Source organism: Mus caroli, chromosome 14 (assembly GCF_900094665.2).
Source record: "Mus caroli chromosome 14, CAROLI_EIJ_v1.1, whole genome shotgun sequence".
Taxonomy (NCBI): Eukaryota; Metazoa; Chordata; class Mammalia; order Rodentia; family Muridae; genus Mus; species Mus caroli.
Window position 1 is genome coordinate 84,480,446 of NC_034583.1, and position 24,167 is coordinate 84,504,612.

The following is a 24,167-nucleotide window of genomic DNA, read 5'->3' on the forward strand; positions in this document are numbered from 1 at the left end:
TTTGGAAGAATTTCTAAAGTTTCTGTAATGACTCTTTCATATTGCAGTATACCTATGATGTCTACTTGTTCCAATTTCCCTGAAGCTCTGCGAAGTTTTACTCTTATTCCTACAAATTCTATCCTTAATAAATTGGAAGAAATTATAAGCGATATGTTTACAAAAAATAAAGAGGGGAGATGATATGTTTGTTGGATGTGTGGTGAGAAATGAGGAAGGGGGTACCTTGGCAGGGCCATGCTGAGTCATTCCTTCCCCCTGAGGGACTAGCCACACAACCTTATATTATAGAATAGAGTTTATTCAGGGGACAGGGAGGGAAGTCAAGAGGATAGTAGAGACAGAGAAAGGGAGAAAGCGAGAGAAGCGAAGCGAAGAGAAGAGAAGAGAAGAGAAGAGAAGAGAAGAGAAGAGAAGAGAAGAGAGAAGAAAGAGAAGAGAAGTAGGGGCCTGCTGTGAGCACATGGAGAGAGTGGTGGAAGGGAATGGAGGGGGAGAGGCAGAGAAGGAAGGCAAGAGCAAGATAGGAGCAAGAGAGAGAGAGCAAGAGAGCAAGAGAGAGAGGAGGGTACAAGTAGCCCCTTTTATAGTGAGTCAGGTGTACCTGGGTGTTGTCAGGAATGTAGAGACTGAACATATTTCAGATATTTATTAGGTATTTGTATGTTTACTTTGAAAAATTTTTTAGTGCTTTCACCCATTTTTTTAGATGCCTGTTTTTTTTATTAACCTTTATTTTCTTTTTTAAATTGGATATTTTCTTTATTTACATCCCCTTTCCTGGCTTCCCCTCTGAAGAACCCCCTCCCGCTAACCCTTTCCTCCTCCCCTTGCTCACAAACCCATGCACTTCTGCTTTCTGTCCCTGGCATTCCCCAACACTGGGGCATACAACCTTCACAGGACCAAAGCCTCTCCTCCCATTGATGACTGAGAAGACCATCCTCTGCTAGATATGCAGCTGGAGCCATGAGTCCTACTATGGCAGGTTGTTTAGTCCCTGGGAGCTCTGGGGGTACTGGTTAGTTCATATTGTTGTTCCTCCTATGGGACTGCAAACCCTTTCAGCTCCTTGGGTCCTTTCTTTAGCTCCTCCATTGGGGACCCTGTGCTCAGTCCAATGGTTAGCTGTGAGCATCCACCTCTGTATTTGTTAGGCACTGGCAGAGCTTCTCAGGAGAGACATCTTGCTGCAAGAAGAGTTTGAAAATATTTGTTCCCATTTCAGGAATTATCTTTTGATTCCACTGATTATTTTCTTTGTGGCACATTTTTACTTATTGTGATATAATCCTATTTGTCTACATTACTCTTTTTGTCTTCCTTTGTGTTCCTATCCTGGTTGCTTATGATAATATCTTGAAAATGTTTCCCGTGCTCATAGTAGGGTTTTAATATGTATATATTTGGTCTAATTTGTGGTAATCACTTTATGCCCTGTGAAAGAAAAGGATCTTGCTAAATTCCTAATTGCTATTAGCACGTGGAGTTCTTGTTTCTCTGACATCATTTAAGATGAACACATAGTCTTGTCCAAAGCCTGATATCTGTAATTATCAGATCCTACATGAGTTATAATTATGTTTGTATGTCTCTAGAATATTTTTTCCTCTCAGGATTGTTTCCACTGTCCAAGGCCTTTTGTAGATGCTCACAAATTTCAAGAAAAAAATTAATTAGTTACTTTTGTTCACTTTCCTGGAAATTATACCAAATTTGTAGCCTAGTAAAAGCCATAGAGGTACATTATTTCTGTGGATTCTTACAGTGAAATTTTCCATCCTTTCTATTCTTTCCCATCTTTGTAGTAACTTTAACCAATTTTAAATTAAACAAATATGCCTTGTCTTCAAAACAGTTTTAATTTCTATAGTCTCCTTATATTTATCCCTTTTTAATGTAAAACTTAATGTAAACAATGCTTTCGTTTTCATTTCTTTGTTTTTTCTTAATTTAACTCACTTTACACTTCTGTTCATTACAGTCTGATCTAGTGACAGATATCTTGAAAATATTAATATTTTAAAGGTCACGCATTTGAAATAAAGCACAGAGGGATCATATAGGAGAGCTTGGAGGGAAGTAACTGAAGTGGGAAAGGATGTAATTATGATCTCAAAAATGAAAAAAAAAGAATCCCATGATTACTTCAGTCTCATTTTTTTTTAAGTCAAGCTGTCATGCACTTGACTCCCTTAATTTTATAAATACATTCAAGTTCCTTACTCCACAGGTAGAGCCTCAGCAAGCATCTCATCCTCATAAAAGGATGCTTGGGTGACCCAGAAATGCAACAGAATTGTTCAAAGAAAGGAGATGTCTGAGAAAATACCAGTAAAACAGAAGAAAGTAAAGCAGAAAACTGCCAACATCAAGCAGAATCATTTACAAATCCAGCTTTTGCTGGGACCTTGTCTCATTTTGTTGACATTCTTAGTTGCTTCATTTAATGAACGGCTTACTATTCATCTCATCTTGGGTTAGGAAGTAATTTTAACACTTCCCAAAAAAATTTATCCAACAATACATGAAGAAAGTTTATGAAGGTTTGCTCACAGCTGTAGAACAAGTCTTCTAATGAACAGTCTAAGTGAACATTGAAATTTCCTGTTTCCTATTTTAGCATTTAACATTAGATGAAGCTAATGCTACATTAAAAAAGGATAAATGGTGATACTCTTAAATGAAAATATATGAATAATTTTATACATCACAACTAATAATGAATAATTGGGAATATACAGTTTAACATTTATAAGTGGAATTTTAAAGAGAAAAACATCAAATAATACTGGGACTCTATAAACATTTATCATCAAATATTCTATTCAAAGGTGGTACTGGATAATTTGGAGCCATAAAACTTATTAAAATCCCAAATAGCACATTGTTGAAATTCCTTTTCTTTCTTTTTATCCCAGGGTATACATATAATTAAAAGAAGAATTATGAAAGGCTATTCTAGAATGGCACCCATCTCCATATTTACTTTCTATTGCTTCTTCCTTTTGAATATACACAAGTATGAAAATCTGAAATGTGCATGGATAATTACATTGGCTTTACACAGTGGCAGAAAGGAGGGAAAAGGAAGGTCCCCTCTTATGAGATGCAAATTACCAAAATTTATGCAATTTAATGGCAGATTAGAATCACTTATCTTGATATTTGCTGCATTTTATTGTTTTTGATAGCATTCATCTGCCAGGATTTGGCACCAAATTTTAAGTTATTTAACAGATCTCATTGGGTTGCTAAGCATTAACATTTAATTATCATATTAATAACCAGTTATTACTCTCTTTAACACTGAGCCTTGCTTCTGACACATTAGTATGCATGCTCTGCTCTTAGGCAACTTAATTGTCCTTAAAGGAAATCATTACAATTTAAATGAAATTGGGAGCTACTGGTTAGGGAAGGCTGTAGGGCATGCAGGATACATACTAAACAAGGAACTGTAATTTCCCCAAATCACCCCCCCTCCACCAGTAATTTCACATCACAGCACTATATCTATTTGGTTTAGGGGAAAACAGTTTATTTTTTGCCTTTCAATTTTACAAGGGCACCATTTAACCAAGGACATGCAAGACTCTGGAATGTGTTAGCAAACGAACTTGAGTAAATCAAATTATTTCTTTTGTGGGCTGGCAAATTGTTGTCAGCATTTGCAACACAGTCAATGGAGCAATAAAGTATGGCATGGTGGGCAGCCATCAACCAACCCTTCTGCCTCTAGGATGCAAGACTGCAGGAGGCCAGAGTCTTTATGGAGACAGCTGTTGCCTCTCCCCATCTGTGACTGTGTTTGTTCACCTCACAGCGCTACTGTCACATGCTGCTGCAAAAATGGAGGATAGGGTCATTCTCCTGTGTCCTGTTACCTCATTCTCATAGTCAAGAGCTTTTTGTGATGTTTGTCCTACTTGTAATCATAAAATGGCTTAGTGATTTGAGGTAATCCCTCTGCTGTTTGAGAGGCAAAGAGTTTAAATATCCCTGGACTCTTATTTTGGAAAGATAATTAATCAATGTTTTACACAAACTTAAACAGCTCTTCAATTTTAGTGAGTGACTCATCGTGAAAACAAGGATTTTATTCACGTGAGTATTTAGCAATTTCAAATTAATTAGTTAGCAACTGAGAGTTAACCTCATTAGTGACTGACTTTGTGGGACTATATGAGGATTGACTATGAAATGAATGAAATCTCTGCCTTTTTTTTTTTGAAATATCATAAAGAATAATGTAGAATTGTAAAACAGCGAAAACCCACTGGAGAGTTGCCAGGTATTGAGAAATCTAGAACTATGAACCTGCAAACTTATATTGAATGCTACTCTCTTTGATGCAGATTAATTGTCTCTGCTTCAACCTAACAAAAATGAGATCAGAAAAGCTCATTAGATTCCCCAAGGCCTCATAATTGTCAAGTAGCAGCCGGGCGTGGTGGCGCACGCCTTTAATCCCAGCACTCGGGAGGCAGAGGCAGGCGGATTTCTGAGTTCGAGGCCAGCCTGGTCTACANGCGCACGCCTTTAATCCCAGCACTCGGGAGGCAGAGGCAGGCGGATTTCTGAGTTCGAGGCCAGCCTGGTCTACAGAGTGAGTTCCAGGACAGCGGGGGCCACAAAAAAAAACCCTGTCTAAAAAAACCAAAAAAAAAAAAAAAAAAAAAAAATAATTGTCAAGTAGCTACAAAGTTTAGATCCCAAGTCTACAAGTACACAGAGACATACTTGAGTTTCACACTTCAACCACCCCATCAACAATATTTGTTTGTTTGTTTGTTTGTTTGTTTGTTTAATTCTACTTCTAAAGACCACACTGAGATACTTTTTGTTAGCATTCTGTCTGAATCCCACCCCACAGTTACCTGGTAATAGCCAGGTATGCTCCTCCCACAGTTACCTGGCAATAGCCAGGTAGGCTTAGTTCACTATAAAAGGGGTTGCTTGCCCCCTCCTTCCTCTCTTACTTTTGCTTCCCTCTTGCTTCTCTCTTGCCCTCATGGGTTCTTCCCCTCCCCCTTCCCTTCCTCCTCCCTCCATGTGCTCATGGAAGTCCTCTATTTCTCTATTCTCTTCCTCTTTCTGCCTTTATCTGCCTCTACTATCCTCTTAACTCCCTTCCTCATGCCCTGAATAAACCCTATTCTATACTATAGTGTTGTGTGGCTGGTCCCTCAGGCGGAAGGGATGCCTTGGCATGGGCTTACTGAGACATCTCCTTCCCCCATACATCACCATACCTCCATAAAACATATCTTATACCTCTCTGCCTTTTTATAAACACATCACCTTATTTTTAGACATCACATGCTGTTTTGTTCTATTTTCCTGTGGTTTTTCTGCTAGTAGGAATGTTTTCTGAGTAAAGACTTTATTATGGCATCTCCTGATAGAATAGAACTTTGTCTTCCTTCTTTATTTTGTTTTGCCCCTTTGCTCTTTTCAATGCTATCACATGCTTCTTCATTTTTAATTTTGTCTTTACTTTTGTCAGCTTCATCCATACATACTATGTATTGTACATCTCCTCTGATCACCCCCTCTCTTTCCTCTTTTAAGCCAGTCCTCTTCTGACTTAATCTCCCAGGAATACAACTTTAGAAAAACGGCAACCACTTTTTCAGGAGCAATTTCTGGTTATAGTGACTATGAGGAAGAAATGGATTCTCCTAAGCACCACTTCTATCCATAGTTAAAAAAAAAAAACAAACTAGAAATGCCTCTGCAGTCATGATGGTAAGGGAAATATCATACCAGCATGGCAGCACATTATGACATCTTGTGTATCCGCTGGCCCTTAAATTCTTTGAGCCTTTTTTTTATCTGCAATAATCCTTAGGGAGCGTTATAATTGGTTATCCATGAAAGAGTTAGCTCACTACTGCACCCTTAGGTCTGAGTTGCCTAATGAGTCACTGATGTAGCACAGTCTACAGTTGAGTAAGACTGTTTCTGAGTCTTCTCTATCAACTGCTTGCTTTGTACCCTCCAGCCTTATAAAGGCACACCAGCCAAGAAGGAGTTAACTGTTCACATCTACTATGCATTCTCAATTCCCACAACCCAAGTGTACACTGTCAAGAATAGGATCTGACCACTTTCTCCTATCATTCAAAAACAATGGCATTATCCTGTTTCCCTTTGTTGACTACTGGAATTCTGCCCAAAATCTCTTAGGGAGAGATAACAAATGTATTCTTGCATGAGGTTCTTGTATGAAAGTCTGACACTTCTAGAAATAATACTACTTATTCCTGAATGACATTTCCATTTTAAATTCACTTTTACTTGTTTTTTAATTAAAATTTTAGTTTATAACATCTTACGTTTCTTTATACTTTTAAATACATTCTTTGTTGGTGAGAACCAACCTTTTACCTAGACCCTCGTTTTCCCCTACTCTCCCAGCCCAACACTGTTTAATCACTTTCATGTGTATTATTATTCTCACCTACTTTCAAATGCTCTGAAAGTTATCACCTAGACTGGCCTTCAACTAGAAATCCCCCTGCCTTTGCCTCTTTATCATACCCTATTAGTACATGTCAAAACAATCAGCTATTACTGTTTAATAGAAAACAGTCATCTAGTTAGGATGTTAAAATAAGCAACGAAGATAAATAAGATATAACACATAATATAAATTCGAGAGACAGTTTAATGTGTCCCCATTTTGTGGGGTCATTATGGTAGCTTCTTAAGTAGGTAAGATAGGCACTGGAAATGTTTTGTTATACTGCAATCCAGGAATATGGACAGGGTTGGATGTTTAGTTTCTCAGCACTACAGATTTCTTACTTGTTAAATAAGAGTATTAAATTATTCCATATAAGTAAATTTGAAAATTTTACAAGTTTTAAAGAGACAAGGTAGCTCTTCATGACTTACAATACTATGAAATGATTAAAAACCAGTGGCTTTTGTTTTACCAAGTAGCTATGATTCTATAGAGAACAAGTATGCATAAGATTTCTGAGTACATTCTGTACACAAAGAAAATGATACTAACTAGCATACTTTGTAAAGATAACTACAATAATAAAAGCAAAACCTATAAGACGAAGATATAGTCTGTACAGTGGTTAGAATTTATGTTTACACTTTGGTTTAGTGTTGTCAGACCTTGCTTATATAACACACAGATTCACTGACTTCCACATTCCTGCTTTGTTTTCTGTTTTATTACCAGCCATTTATTTGTCTCATAATTAGCCTTCTGGACAGTGAGGTATTTGTCAATAACTTTAATAACAATCCTTTTCATGATACTGATTCAGCCTATCCATGAGGACTATGAGGGATCTTTCCAGTTTCTAATGCCTTGTAATTTCTTGAATATTTTCATTGTAGAGATTAGTTGTGGATTGACTGTGAAATGTTTCCATAGTCCCACATTTTTGAGTAATAGCTTCCAACATTGTGGTGTTGATTTAGAAGGTAGTGGAACTGGAAAAAGTGGGTCATTCTCTCTGTATTTATGGCATGAGAGTACAAAGGAGATTGTTTGGAGTGGACAGTGAGAGTGTGAGGAATCAGGACAGCTGATGGTAGAGAGTGGATTAACAAAGTATATAATACATATGTATGCAAATAACAAAATGAAATGTATGAAGTCAAATTGAGCTAATACAAGTAAGCAATGTTTAAAAAGAGCCAGGATGCTTGGTCAGGTTCCCTGATTCTTATTACAAAATAACTCTAAGTGAGTTATCAGGAGACTATGAACATTATTAATTTTGAATGATGTTAAGAATTTCAGTTTACATTGCAGGCTTTTTTCTGAAATATTTATTTTATATAGTGATTCAATGTGGATATATGATATTCATACAGAGTTCTGAAACAAAGCTCTGCCTACAAGGATAGAAAATCAGCTTCCATATGGAAAGTATAGACTAGTTAACTAATGATTAATTAATCACAGTAATGGCAATCAGATGCAAAACGTTTACTATGCTATTCTAATAGCTCTTCTCATCTACCTTCTTAGCTGTAAAACATTTAAAAAAATCTTTACATGGAAGAATTGTCTTCATGTTAGCATCTGAGTCTGTCTGACTACCAAGAAACACCATATATATATATAGTCAGAACTGCTTAAAATGAAGTAAGTTACTTCAAATTTAGTCATAAGGTTAGGCAGGTGGTCTAACAATTGAATATTTGATGCAAGTGACACATAATGTAGCAGGCTGAAGCAGATCCAGAAAGCAGAAATAAATTAAATGAACAGATGGCCCAGGCTCCCTCGTCACTTACTTGTGTTTATTCAATGTTTATCTTTCAACTCACAACTATGTCCTTCTGGAGGCTAACTTTTGACCAACTGATAGAAGGAAACACCTGAGGCTCCCAGATGGGATACCACAATGTGTTGGCATTATCAATAAAAGGGCTGCTACTGCAGTGCACCCCATGCCTAAGTTGCCTTGAAAGACATAGAGAAAATTAAATTTTGTCAGAGGTCAGTTGTATAGGCAACATATTCAGCCATATACTTGTGATATAATGAGCTATGTAATCTATGGTGAACCTGAAACATGTTAATAAGTAATGTAAGAGAAGAAAGAACTGATCACTGGGGGTAAAGAAGTCTAGAGAACAGTTAAATGGATAAACATATGGCAAAAGGCACTTATTTATAGTGTGCTATATTTGTGTATGTGAATTGTGAGTGTGTATGTGTGTATGTATGTCTGCATGCACACAACATAAGGTGTCCAGAGCATAATGTTACATAGCAGTTCTTACCTTCTACCTTTTTTCTCCTACTCTATATACAAAGCTAAATGGTATGCAAGATTCTGACAAAACTTCTGTGTCTGCCTCCCTCCTTGCTATGTGAGCACAGAGTAAGGATAAGTACTAGTATGGGGGGCTTACTGTCAGTTTGGAGCTCAGCTATTTGAACTCAGCTATTTATACTTGCAGAATATATGCTCTATCAACTCAACCATTAATATTTACTAATAACCTACACAGCAAGTTGAAAAGCTATAGTCCCCCCTTAGTCATCCAATTACCAGTGCAATTGGACTATGAACACTATAGCTATGGTCACAGGGCCATATGTATGTGTTTAAAGTTAAGTGATATCTGTTGTTGTGTAACTATTTCCTATAAACTGAAGCATTCTATCTGATAAAAGAAGGGATCATAAGACTCAGGATACCAGTGAAACCTACAAGGCTCAGATAAGATGAATAATGCTACTCTGTATGTTTATAGAATCAGGGAATACTTGCTGTTGAAGAAACTCCCATCCTCTATGCAGCTGAGGTATGGGAAAGTTGGGCAGGGAGCTCTAGGAATGCTAATTGGCTGCACTTGAGTCACCATTGCTCCTGTTAGTAATTAAGCTTACTTTAGTCAGAAGAGCAAAGATCAACTGCCCAACAGACATCAAGGGTTAGAGGGGATGTAGGAGAAATGAAGACTCATCCACTGTTCTCACCACTCTACAAAATAGTATAGAGAACTCTCAACAGACAGAAAAGTGATCTATCCTATGATCCTGGCATGTACCCAAAGCATTTGACATCCTCTTTCACAGATACTTGTTCAGCCATATTCATTGTTGCTCTACCCACATACCTAGGAAATGGAAGCAACTAAAATATCTTTCTCCTGATTAATGGAAACTGAAAATGTACATATACCCAGTAGAAGAGTATTTGAGCTATAAAGAAAATGAAGTCATAAAGTTTGTAGGTAAATGGATGAAAGTAGAAAAGTATCTCTGACTGGTCTGGCCTGTTTTGGGGACTCTTGTCCTCCTATTATGTTGCCTTGTTCAGTGTTGATATGATGGCTTTGTCTTATTGAATCTTGTTTTGTCCAGTTTTCCTGTTGTTCCTTGGAGGCCTACTCTTCTCTGTAAAGGAAATAGAAAAGGAAAGGAAGTGTGAAACCAAGAATGTGGGGGGCAGGGAGCTGAGAGGAGTGGGTGAAGGGTGAACTCTGATCAGTGTGTTGTTTAAGAAAAGAATCTAATTATAATTTTAAAAATTCCCCTGGATTAGTCCTTATAGAGTAAAGTTCTGGATTGAAGATTAGACCTGGGAGTGGAACCAAAAGATTCTTGTTCGGTGTTTTTGTGTTTAAACTTATTGTGTATGTGATGGCTGAAGTATGTGTTTTTATTGAGTCGCAGAAAGAGGAAAGTTACCAATTTCCTCAGATATACAGTCTAAATATTGATTTCTTTCTTCTTTTCTTATTTTTAAAGATATTTTTGACATTATATATAATTCCCCCATTCTTTTCCTCACTCTAAGCCGGGCCGTGTACCCTTTATTGTAGTCTTCAAACTCATGGCCTCAAATTCCTCAACTGTTACACACCACACACACAACCAAATTGGGGGAGGGGGGTCTCATTCCTTGGGAAAACAATTTTTCCTGTTCTTAGCATTCCTTAGTTGCTTGTAGTTGTTTATCTCAGTTGAGTTTTCCTCCTCCATATTTGCAGGTTTCTTGTTGTCAACTTTGTTCAGGTTTTGTCTAGGCAGTCATATTGGTGAGAATTCATGGGTGTAGTTTCTCTCACCTTTCAAAGAGACACAATCTGACGGATGTCACAAAATAAATTCCTGCTGCCATTGTTCTTTTCTCTCTGGGCCTTTTATCAATTGAAAATTTCATATAGTCTTTGATATATATATATATATATATATATATATATATATAAAGTATATTTATACTTTATAAATAAAGTAATAAAGTATGCTTTCTTGCTGCTCTTTGTAGTTTATGGAAAGAAAGCTACCTGTTCTGCAGTAATGATAATATATTAATATATTAAATGTGAAAATATGTTTTTTACTGTTTTCAGAATTCCTGAAAAATGTATTTTACCATTCAAATCTACTTTATATTAGTTCTTTGTACTCATGACTTATTGCAAGTGAGTAATTTCCTCTTTAAATCATGTGCATACCTGGATTTACCTGAGGTATAACTTATCAATTATAAAAGGTGGTAAATCAAAGAAATCCAAAACCATCCACCTGTCTACTGCTATTAGACTGACTACACAGAAGCTGATTTGAAACATAATACTAATTTAAATATATTGGAATTAATACATTATTTAATATGCAATTTCATAGCTTCACATTCACCGGATCAGTGTCATTATTTCACAATGATAATGATTATACTTCCAGTGGATTATAACAAATCCAAGTTCAAATAGGAGTTATCAGATTTGTGAAGGCAATATGATAATGGCTTTTTGATAGATTGAAGATGTTTTAAAAATTATCTGATCTGAAACCATTCTTTAAAAATTGAGATTCACATACTCTGCTATATTTATTTTTCTGTGTCTCTTACGTCTACAGGCAGAATTAAAATCAGTTAGCACTCCCAAGCTTCATATCCTTTCCTTTTTTGGTAAAGCCTAGTAGTGTAGGTATTAATTTTATGTCTTTTTTACTACAATACATTTAATTCTCAACTAATCTCTGCTTTGCTCTTTCTACAACTGCAGTGTTCACTGTCTCTTTTCCCTGAATTTACATGCTGCATCCTATCTATTAATTGCCCAGACTCAGTGAAACCATACCAGAAGCCAACAACTTTATTAAGCCTCTACCTTTCTACTACATGGACTGTAAAATGTTCGGTCCTCAATCACCTTTGCTGTCCATTTCTTTTACTTCTTCATTCAGGTTTCTGAATGCTCTTAGAATAAAACCACTCCACTGTATAGATTTGTGTCAGTACTTATCCATTGCCCATAGTGATAACTGACAATTATAAGCTGTTGAAATATATGTTGTGATTATTTATATTTACTTTGTAACCCCCTCCCAAAGTGTGCATTTTATAGTGAGGAATGCCAAGAGATGGATAGCTTTTGCTAAATTGTACTTATCTAGGTGATGCTATCGCAAACTTGGCATATTTTGCAATTTTTTTCAATTGTGAATTCATTTCAATAACATTTTTATGATGCCATCTAATATACCAGATGGAATTTTAATGTACACGACCTTTAAATTATGTCAATAATTGGTTTTATTTGTCCTCACTTTACTTATTACCTTCAGTTCTCTTGCTGCCTCTGTCAATCAAGACATTCACAACGCAGTTCCAGGCTTTGTGGCATTTAGGTCCCCTGACTTGCAGCACATTATACCTCTAATTAAGTCTCTGTGTTATTTTAGTATTTTGCTTGTTTGGCTCAATATCTCTCTTCCTTTCAGGTTAAATGCTGTAAACAGAAAGCAAGCATAATAGCTGCCCAATCAAATTATAGAACGAATGCTGAAAAGGTCAAAATGGCAAAACACACTATGGTAATTCATGTAATATAGAATGTATTAAAATTCTGGCCTTCATTTTACTCAAGGAAAAGGTGACATGGCAAGATAGAAATGGCATAGCCTATTGAGAGTGAAGCTTTATCTTCCAGCCAGCAAGAAGTAATCACTGTTGTTTGTTTGTTTCCTGTGTTGGGGATGTCTCAAGCCTTGTTTAAAGCAGGAGTCACCTCTGTGTAGTTTTCCAGTCCTTGATTGTGTTTAAGGGGAAAGAGCAAATTGATACTGTCTAGCCTCCTCATTTCTTCATAGATCTCATGTTCTTTCCTACATTGTTTCATAGGGCTTGCTTAAAGTGCACATCAAATATTTCCTTATTTTGTCAACAGTAACACAAGTATTTCAGTCTTTTTCAAAATAAATTGAATGATCATTCTTATAAATAGCGGCCACAACAGGGGACTATTTCTATCAGGTATAAATCAGTGTAAATTTGTAAGCACATGATAAAAAAAATACCTTTTCCTCCTATTGGCTCTGGCTTCTGCATATAAATATAAAAGTGCAATATTAAGGAAGCTTGTGGAAATATACTTGAAAGATTAATGTGATAACTTTATTCTCTTGTTGGCTATGCATTTGATACTGTGGTCAATTGGTCAAGGGTGATTTATTATATTTGGAACTTCCCTGCATTAATGTGAATTTGAATCAGGAGGGAAATATGATTAGAGAAACTATTGTTTCTATCTTGCTAAGGCTACCAAAACTAGATGAATATATATTTGTATATGTTAACCAGATACAATGCTTTATCTTCGTAGATTTGCATATTCCTGTAGAAGTAGTCAGTGGGATGAAGGGTAGTAGATATAAGATTATTGAAGCTTTCTATTTGTTTGTTTTGGTTTGGTTTGTAAAAGATTTATGAGATAGGGGGTGCTAGAAAGGATGTGTATGGGCATAGAACAGTCTCAACCCCTGTTATGGTTGAGGGTGTGGGTGATTTTGTAACTAGAATAGCAGAAGACTTTAACTGCATTTGTAGGAGAATGGTAACTCATGCACACACATATGTACACACACACACACACACACACACACCACTAGCCTTCATCAACCCCTAGTGATTCTGGATCTTTACAGTATATTTATATATGTAATTAAAGGAATAATTTCAAATCCCTGTGTCTTTGATCCAAGTTCATGTCAATTTAGTAGTCTGAGTCATACTGAAACTTTAAAATTGTGTGATTCACTTTGAATCTGCTTAGCCATTTATTAACCCTGATAATGGGGTGCTTTAGAAATCTTCAATTATGTGTCATGGAATGTGACAAGGGAAAGACGGGGTGTTTTCCTGGAAAGTGTCATGTTAGGGTATGACAAACCAGTCTAGTTGTCACTTACAGTAACTTCAGTTGAAGGCCATGTAGTTAGCAAGTCTGCAGTTTTACTAGAATTTCTTAGGAAATTTTGGAGTAATGATGTGTTTTGGCTGCTCTTTGCTGTTTTAGCAAAATGACTTGGGGGGAAAAAAGGAAACTGAGATTAGGCAAGAAATGATAAGATGTGCAGTTTTATGAGGGACAAAATATAGCACTGCTAGGAGAAGCAATCTCTGTTTCCAAGCTGCAATCACATTGACAGAACCACTGATAATCTGAGCCTCCAAGCATGAAAATATCAAGAACTTTTTTTTTCAAGCTAAATATCAGAAGACGAGATTCTCACTTGCAGTCTATCTTTAGGACCTCCAAATTAAACTGTACAGACATATGAAGAGCCAGTAACTCCAACTAGGAGTGAAGACTTTCCACCTACCTGTGCTATTTCAGGGTATCTTCAATTTAGCTCTGTTTCCACCATGAGAGAACAAACACATTAAGCTCAAAATCGTTAAGGACAAAAGAAGGAATGGCAGGTGTGAGATGGGCATCTACAGAAAAATACTGGGCATGGTTCCTAAAAGTAACATTTAGTATCCAGATGTAATTGTCATTTCAGAAGCTTATTGCTGAATATGCTCACCCGTTATAGCTCCTTCTGAACTCTGGCTGGCTGGTTCAACTCAGCTGTTTAGGCTCCAGCTATTCTCCTATCTAACTGATTCAATCTGGCTTCTTTTGGCTTCACTGAATTGCTCTCCTTGGCCTCAGACTAACACTGACAGTTTGTTCTAATCTTCTGGTTCATTTGTAGTCTCTGGCTCATTCTGTCTTCCACTCTGTTTGACTTGTTCTCTCTGTAACCTGTCTCCTTTAAAGTGTCCAGGTAAAATCTGCCCACTTCTGGTACTCTTGTGAGTCACCTCTCTTTCTTGTATGTTCTAGTGAGAGTTGAACCTCTTCTATCTCTGACTCAGTCTGTCAAATCTTTCTCAGATTCATCACTTTGTCTGCCTCTCATTATATGTCTCTTCCAAACACAGCTCCTTCCTTTGACAAACTAACTTTACCTTATGAAAGGTATGTACTAATCAGATTAAAGGTGTTTCATCCAAGCTGGATCACACAGATCTAGAAGATCTTTGCATGTGATCCCTTGGTTGCCTTATTGCTGGGTTAAAATTATTCTACATTGCTTACTAAAATGATGATATTGATGATGATAATGTTGGTGATGATGACAATGATAATGATGATATTGATGATGATAATGATGGTGATGATGATGATGATAATGATGATCTTGATGATGGTAATGGTGGTGACAGTGGTGGTGGTGATAATAATGGTCATAGTGATGATATCTGACCAAAAAAATGTTTAAAAATGTTATTTACATGGGACAATTTTAATTGCCAAGGGAAAACAAGTCAAGAGTTATGCATATTAACTGATTTTATGTTTCTTAAAGTAGGAAACAATTTTTTTTTCTAGATGGAACAGTATACATTGAAGAATACAAAATAGCTTGTTACTAATAGAGGTCAACTTTGTTAGAAGAATTAGTATACTATCTTATGGGATGGGTTTAAACTCATAAACTCTTTAAATTCATAAACTCAATGAATATCTGTTACATGGAGGACACTACTCATGGTGTACACACACACACATATGCACACACACACACACACACACACACACACACACACATATATATATATATATATATATATATATATATATATAAGCATACTTTGAATATGACTTATTGGTAGAATGAATGAATAGGAAAATGGTTTGATAACCAGTTCTCTGTCATTCAGTGTCCACTTTAAAGTCTGTTTCGTGGTACCCTAAAGCATACTTAATGATAGACACCCTCCAGGTATCTCTCCATTCCTATTTTGGTAGTATTCTTCCCATGGGATTTCTGTACCCACCTATGCTATTTACTAAATTTAAGTAATAGCTCTAGCAATTTAAGGAGTTAGTGGATCATTATGTAAGATTTAGCAGTTGTTAATATATATCCCAGTAATATTCAATTTTCTATATTTTTATTTGCCAAAATGATACTTTAAGATTTTCCAGTATTTGAGCTGTACGTTGAATCATATAAAAATGAATAACTATCGAGATTTTATTTTAACCAACTTTTTAAACTGTTAAGAAACATTGAATTTAATATTTATTTACTTTCTCTAATAGACATGGGTACATTTTTCTAAATAAACTTTTTACTTTCTGACAACTTTAGATTTCTAACTGCAAAATATATGTTTAGTTGCTTTTGTCCTTTATGTCTAAAATTAAGGTTGATCAATATTTATAAGATATTTATTGAAAGCATTATTCTTGTAGTTAGAATTCAACTATAATACAAAATTAATAATATAAATTATTTATAATGTAGCCGAATTTGTTTGGTGTCTTATTGGCCTTTATTTCTGTCAACAATTATCTGATAAGCAAGGTAACAATCAGTAAAATAATGGAGGTTAGCTAGAGTGTATGGAATGGTAAGTAAAACAGAAAATGGAGGGAAAAGGCAAATGAGGGAGGAAATGCAGGGAGGGACAACTAAAACTGAAGTAATTTGAGTTACATAGGGAGGCTGAGTATACTGAACACTTCTGAAAAAATATACATATGCATATACGTACAAACTCACATGCATAATATATATAAAATTAATGAAGGCAGTGTTAACAAAATCAGCAAATAATGGAGTAGACAGAGGGCAACTGGATGTATTTTCACCAACTGACACTTCCAGGACAGAGAATGGGTTGCATCTAAGAGCTCCTGTCCAAAGGCATTCTGTGGGGACATCCAAATGACTACTCTATTGCAAAGGCAGTTTTTGGCTCTCCAAAAACTGATGGCAAGGTCCTACAGCTGACCACACCTCCTACACAATTCACTGAACATGAAGAAGTCAAGCTGTTGCCTACCCTAGGCTTTCTTCCAATGGTTGGTATTCATGATACTGCAACTAGAGTAGATATCCAAGGGACCTAGAGTAACCACAGTCTGCTGCCTAAAAATCAAACAAACAAACAAAAACAATCATAGTAATAAAGTGAATCCTGGTGATATCTAGCTATAATCATATATCAGTGCCTTGTTTGGCCATCTTCAATGAAGATGTCTTCAGTCCTAGTGTCTTCATGAAATCTCTCTCTTAAAAAAATTGACTAATTTATATTTTTACCTCCATATTTTATCCCCCCAAACTTGATCCACTCTGTTACAAATTCCATACCTCCTCCCCATGCACCTCATCTCCATGTGGATGCTCCCCTCCCCACACCTGACCCCTAAACTCCCTGGGGTCTCCAGTCTCTTGAGGGTTAGGTGTACCACCTCTGAATGAACACAGACCTGGCAGTTCTCTACTATATGTGTGTTGGGGGCCTCATATCAGTTGGTATATGCTGCCTGTTTGGTCCAGTGTTTGAGAGATCTCAGGGGCCCAGATTTATTAAGTCTGCTAGTCCTCCTATAGGATCACCCCTTTCCTCAGCCTCTCTCAGCCTTCCCTAATTCAACAACAGGGGTCAGTTGCTTCTGCCCATTGGTTGGGTGTGATATCTGCATCTGATTCTTTCAGCTGCTTGTTGGGTCTTTCAGAGTGCTCTCATGCTAGTTCCCTTTTTGTGAGTGTTCCAAAGCCTCAATAATAGTGTCAGGCCTTGGGATCTCCCCTTGAGCTGGATCCCACTTTGGACCTGTCTCTGGACTTTTTTTTTTCCCCTCAGACTCCTCTCCATTTCCATCGCTGTTCTTTCAGACAGGAAGAATTATGGGTCAGAGATGTGACTGTTGGATGGCAACCCCATCCCTCACTTGATGTCCCGTCTTCTTTCTGGAGGTGGTCTTTATAAGTTACCTCTCCCTGCTGTCTGGAATTTCATTTAAGGTGCCTCTCTTTAAGTCCTGAGAGTCTCTCACCTCACAGATCCCTGGTGTATTTTGGGTTCCCCCAGCTTCCTATTTCCTGAGGCTGCCTTTTACATTTTTTCTTCTGGTGCTCAGGTCTTCAGTCCTTTTTCCTCACCCAATACCAGATCAGGTTTCTCACTTCTCCCAACTCCCAGCCCTGTCCTTTCCCTCCCAGGTCTATCCCTCTCTCTCTTCAGGGTACAAGGAACTGCAGAAAAGGAGCCATTAAGAGTATCAGCTAGGCAAATGGATGGACCTGGAGGGCATCATCCTGAGTGAGGTAACCCAATCACAAAGGAACTCACACAATATGTACTCACTGATAAGTGGATATTAGCCCAGAAACTTAGGATACCCAAGATATAAGATACAATTTGCTAAACGCATGAAACTCAAGAATAACGAAGACCAAATGTGGACACTTTGCCCCTTCTTGGAATTGGGAACAAAACATCCATGGAAGGAGTTACAGAGACAAAGTTTGGAGCTGTGACTAAAGGATGGAACATCTAAAGGCTACCATATCTGGGGATCCATCCCAAAATCAGCTTCTAAACACTGACACCATTCCATACACTAGCAAGATTTTGCTGAAAGGACCCAGATAGAGCTGTATCTTGTGAGACTATGCCAGGGCCTAGCAAACACAGAAGCAGATGCTCACAGTCAGCTATTGGATGGATCACAGGGCCCCCAATGGAGAAGCTAGAGAAAGTACCCAAGGAGCTAAAAGGATCTGCAATCCTATAAGTGGAACAACAATATGAACTAACTAATAACCCCCCCCCCCCGGAGCTTTTGTCTCTAGCTGCATATGAATCAGAAGATGGCCTAGTAGGCCATCAGGAAAGAGAGGCCCATTGGTCATGCAAACTTTATATGCCTCAGTGCAGGGGAACGACAGGGCCAAGAAGTGGGAGTGGGTGGGTGGGGGAGTGGGTGGGGGATCTTGTGGGGGACTTTTGGGATAACATTGGAAATATAAATGAAATAGATACCCAATTTTAAAAAAAAGAGTATCAGAGCTAGATAGGACAAAAGCAACCAAGAATCATGATCTATTAGACAACAGGGCTGGTGTACATCTGAACTATAACCCTTTGTAAATAAAAAAATGTATGGTGATTGTGTTGTTTGTTTAGTTGATTGGATTTTTTTTTTTAATTTTTAAGAGAGGCTCAGTAGGGAATCAAATCACTTTTAAGGGTAGGTGGTATGTTCAGCAATAGATGGTCAACACAACATAAACTCAAAGACATCTTTGACAGTGTATTTTCCCTCAGTGGTAAGTCAGAGAATTTTTATTTTCCTGTTTACATGTCCTTTTTGTATATATTATGGCTTCTCATTTTGTGCTTTATGAAATTCCTGTGTGTGCAAACATGTGTGTCTTTGTATCTATATGTATTTCATGCATCTCCTTTGGCTCTTGTTCTTCCTTGTTTTGTCTTATTCTGATCTCTTTGTTCTGACTTTCTTTTCTTTTATTGGTATTATTCCTTAGATATCTCTGTTTCTTAGTGGGAGACAGAAGGGGTGTGACTCCAGATGGAAGGAGAATTGAGAAAGTGGGAGGGGCGAGTGAGGGAAAGAAAAATCATCATATGAACATATTGTTGGAAAAGAATCCATTTTCATTATAATCAAACTAATACATGTCAAATAAACATAAATTATTGTTAAGCATCAGCACATAGTTCACTCTACCTCCTTGAAAGTTCATTTTAAAGAATGTTAGATTTCATGTAATTATGCCAAATTATCAGCTCAAATAATATGATTAAAAAGAAGGTCTCCTTAAAAATTACATTTGGTAATTCAAATCAATGTGGCTCATATTCAATCTGTTAATTTTTTGAACTTATATACTGTTACACATTTTTTAGGCTTTCAGAAATGCAATTTGAGTTTTATTTGAAATAATTGACAATGTTAGAAAGTTGTCCATTTAAACAGTTTGAAAATAATTTTGAACTTGTAAAAGATATATTTTCTTCTTTTGTTACATATTATTTTTTAAAATAGAAGTTGGATTATACGAAACTTATTGGAATAAATGTCCTTTCTTAAATATTCTTTAATATGAAATTAGTGCAATTTTAAGTTTTCCTTTCTTATTATTCCACGTTTACCAGTTCAGCGTCATGAGCCCTTCTATCCAGTGGTAGAAAACTTTCTATCACTATATTTAATCTGCTGTTAAAGCCAGCAGCTAATGTAAAAAGGACATATTTACAATCTTTCTATAAATTTTTGATCATGTATGTGTCTCAAAGGATGTTTTTAAAGGAGGCAGATTTCTGCTTCACCTGGGACTGGATGTGGAAACAGCGAAGCACTAAGTGTCACTTCCCTCACAAGTCGCATGCCAAAAAAGATGGAGTTTGGGGAATTTTGAGTTGTGGCATCATTTGGCACATCAAAGTAATAAGCTTGGCTTTCTAATGGCATCTATCCTGAGATGTACTTCTGCTGCACAAGTCCCTCTACACATAGTTACCTTAAAGTGGCTCATTATTTAGAGTCTGTGGAAGCAAAGTATTTCCAGTGGACAAGGAAAAAAGTCCCCTTCTGAGCAAAAATTGTTTAATGCCTCCCAGGTGTGTATGAAAGGTGAAAAACGACATCTCTTCTGGTTCACTGTTCGTGACTTAGTGGGCTTATTAGTTCCCCGAACGAAGACTCATCTGCCCTGCATTTCCGTGGTTTAATTTAATGGACAGATTTTCCAATAAAGGTGGATGGGAATAAATGCCTTAGACAGCTCATGCGAGGAGCAAAAGAAAATGGATCTAACCAACAGTGTTTTTATATCTTTGAGATTTTTATGTTGTTTCAAACAATCTCTAATTCTCTGGCTTAAGTTTATTATTTTTATATCTGATTCTTAGTGCCATCTGGTTCATGTGCAAGTGAAAATAGGAACTAATTTTCTGTGTCAGCTTAGCAAACAAAAGCTGTGTGATATGGATAGCCATCATTAAATGTATCTCATGAAATATTGATCAGAAAGAGGCCACTCTTCCAATGTTTAGATATGAGATGGTAATTAGAGTAATTTGAAAAAGGGTGAATGTTAATCTGGGGTATGGGAAACTCTATTGATTTTGGGAAATGGCTTTTAAACCAACAAATATTTTCTACATATTTATAATAAATATGTGCTAAATTATTTGATAGTATAGGTTTTATTTTATAAAAAATAAAAAATTAACAAATCAACACTACACTTGCAATTGAATAGCTATGCCTTATAGCATTTAAATGCAAACAATTATGAACTCAGGTAAAAATCTAAAACCTTAATAGAAAAATTATGTAAAAGAGAGAATGCAGGAATCAATAATTCTCATTGAATGCTCATGTTAACATTTTTATGCATTTGAGGGATTTTAAAATAACCTATTATTTTGTGTTCTTTGTTGAGAAGAAGAAAAATGTTTTCTTATACAGCAAATTAAATAAGTAGTGTTTCTACATAAATATTGTTATAAATCTTAATAATTCTATGTCTATTTATGTTACTATTATATGTAAAACTCACATATTTTTAAAAACATTTAACAAGGTTATAATATTTTGCTTTGTTTTACTTCATGATATTAAAATTAGCATATTTGTTTTATAAGTATGAAAAAGTTACTTTATCAAGTAGTTTTCACTAATCATAAAGCTATGTTTCATTATAATCTTTATATGCATAAATGTTTGTATTTGGAGTAAGATTATGTCCCTGGATAAGGGTAAATTCACTCTTCCCAACATAGAACTATTGGAATTCAGTTCCCTGTTAACATTATATTGTTATATATTATCAAAATAAAACTGATATTTTTATTATTCGTTCTGTATTGTTTCCTTAGGTTTTTGACCAGAATGCATGGTATACTATGCTTATTTTCTGCTCTTAAAAAATGATATGCACTTTGGGCTCAGTACTTAAGAGCCATTGTTCTTGTGGAGAGCTGGGTTATATGCCTAGTACCTACATGGAGGCTCACAACATCAATAAATCTAGTTCCAGGGTATATGGTGCTTATTCTGCCATCATTAGTAACGAACATGTTCCACCCATAAATGTTCAGGCAAGATATTTATACAACCATTACTAAAATACATATTTAAAAGCTTATAAACAATCAAACTTATCATTTTTCAAGAGAGAACATGCTTTGGTAAATCGCTGTCTATAAACTATTGCCTTGAATTGCTCATAAGTCTCTGTAGCTCTGTCTTCCTGACTATCAGTGGCTGTTGCTAACCATCCAAATATGTAGGATGTGGCAAGGGTTGAGATATCACTTTAAAGTCTAGGTTATGTTTCTTGCTTTTTCCTGGATTTAGAAGCCAAATGCAATGCCTGTGGACAGATCTGTGGTGAGGAACCAAACAAGAATTTTCAACTGCAGTCAGTGTCTTGACAGAGTTTTCAATACCTGCCAAAAGTTTGATGTCATTAAATTAGGTCTGAAAAAGAGAAGACATAATTAGATCACTGTGGGAAACCTGATACACCATAAATATGGTGTGATAAATGGTTATTTTAAGGAATTAAACTTCAAACACTTCTTTTCTTTCTCCATGTTAAATAGCAGGGTAAGTGTTTTGTGACCGTGACAAAAATACCAGAAAGAAATAAACTAAAAGTAAAACAGCAACAACAACAGCAACAGCAACACACAGCCTATATTCTTGGTTGCAGTTCACAGTCAGCTCTCATTTGATACAGGTTCAATAGTCTTGAAAGGGTGAGGCAAAGCGGAAGCTCTTTATTTTATGGCCTCCAGGAAATAAAGATAGGACTCAGGGAGACCATACTCCTTTCAAAGGCACACCATTCCGTCACCAGCTTCCTTCACCTAGATCTCTCCTATCTCCAAGGACTGTTTTCAGCTATGTTATTATGTATCGATCAGTCCACACTTGTGATACAACTACTGCTCCATCTCCATCAACTCGTAGAGGATTTCTCCAACAGGGAAGGCTTATCAGACACTTCATATCTAAATCACAGGAATAACGATGACAGGTATTCTGATAAACTTTAAATATCCTATTAGTTAGCTCATCAGCTCAATTTTACATATATATGGACATTAAAATTATTAATGTAAGTTGTAGTGAATATATGAAAACTCAAATGAAAACTGCCAGCATGGGTATTTCAAATACAAATCATTGAGAGAAGTATGTTCTGAGGAGAGACAGCTAACACCATTACATTCTTGTGAAACAAGTATTTCTGATATTCTGTCTAAACTCCACTCTCCCAGTTCCTGGCAGCAGCCAGGTATGCTCCTCCCCATAGTTACCTGGCAACAGCCAGGCAGTCTTGACCCAGTATAAAAGGGTCTGCTTGGCCCCTCCTCTTTCTTTTGCATCTTCCCCTCTCTCTCCATGTGGTTATGACTGACCCCTATTTCTCTATTCTCTCCTGCTCTCTGCCTTTCTCTGCCTCTACTACTCTCTTAAGGCTCCTCTCCATGCCCTATTCAATACTATTCAATACTATCCAGTTGTGTGGCTGATCTCTCAGTGGGGAAGGGATGCCCTGGTATGGGCCCACAGAGGCACCCCGTTCCCCCTCACCCAGCCAGAACATATTTTTATAGGTCTTTCTCTTTTTATGATCACAACAAGTATAAAGAAGGTAAACCATTATTGCAGGGCTATGGTATTTATTTCAGAAGGGTACAGATTATAAGTTTTTGTATCTTTGCTTTCATACTTTTACTAAATACTTTCTTTAGATGAGAGATTTTCTTATTTTCTATTTAACTTTTCACATAATTATACTTCTATACTACAAAACTGTCAAGGACCAACCTCCACGTGGAGAGGAGTTTTGAGAGAAGGTGTGTCTGGGAGCAGAGAAAAGAATGACTGGGAGTCAAATCATGGATCCCAACTGAGGACCTTGTGTTCTGCTTGATACAGCATTTTCTGTCTGCTGCTGCTCTCTGTGTTCTGCTTTCTCTCTGGAGATTTCTCTGTCTATATTTAGCTTGCTTGCTATTCTAAGAGATCTCTCTGATCCTGTCCTGCTCTATTATTATTATTATTATTATTATTATTATTATTATTATTATTATTATTATTATATTTTCATTATTTACATTTCAAATGCTATCCCGAAAGTTCCCTATACCCTCCCACCCCCCACCCTGCTCCCCTACCCACCCACTCCCACTTCTTGGCCCTGGCGTTCCCCTGTACTGAGGAATATAAAGTTTGCAAGAACTAGGGGCCTCTCTTCCCAATGATAGTTGACTAGGCCATCTTCTGCTATATATGCAGCTAGAGACAGGAGCTCAAAGACACTGTCAAAAAGACAAAAAGGCCACCAACTGATTGGGAAAGGATTTTTACCAATCCCAAATCTGATAGGGGACTAATATCCAATACAAAAAGCTCAAGAAGCTGGACTCCAGAAATTCAAATAATCCCATTAAAAAATGGGGTATAGAGCTAAAAAAAAATTCTCAAGTGAGGAGTACTGAAGGGCTGAGAAGCACCTGAAAAAATGTTCAGCATCCTTAATCATCAGG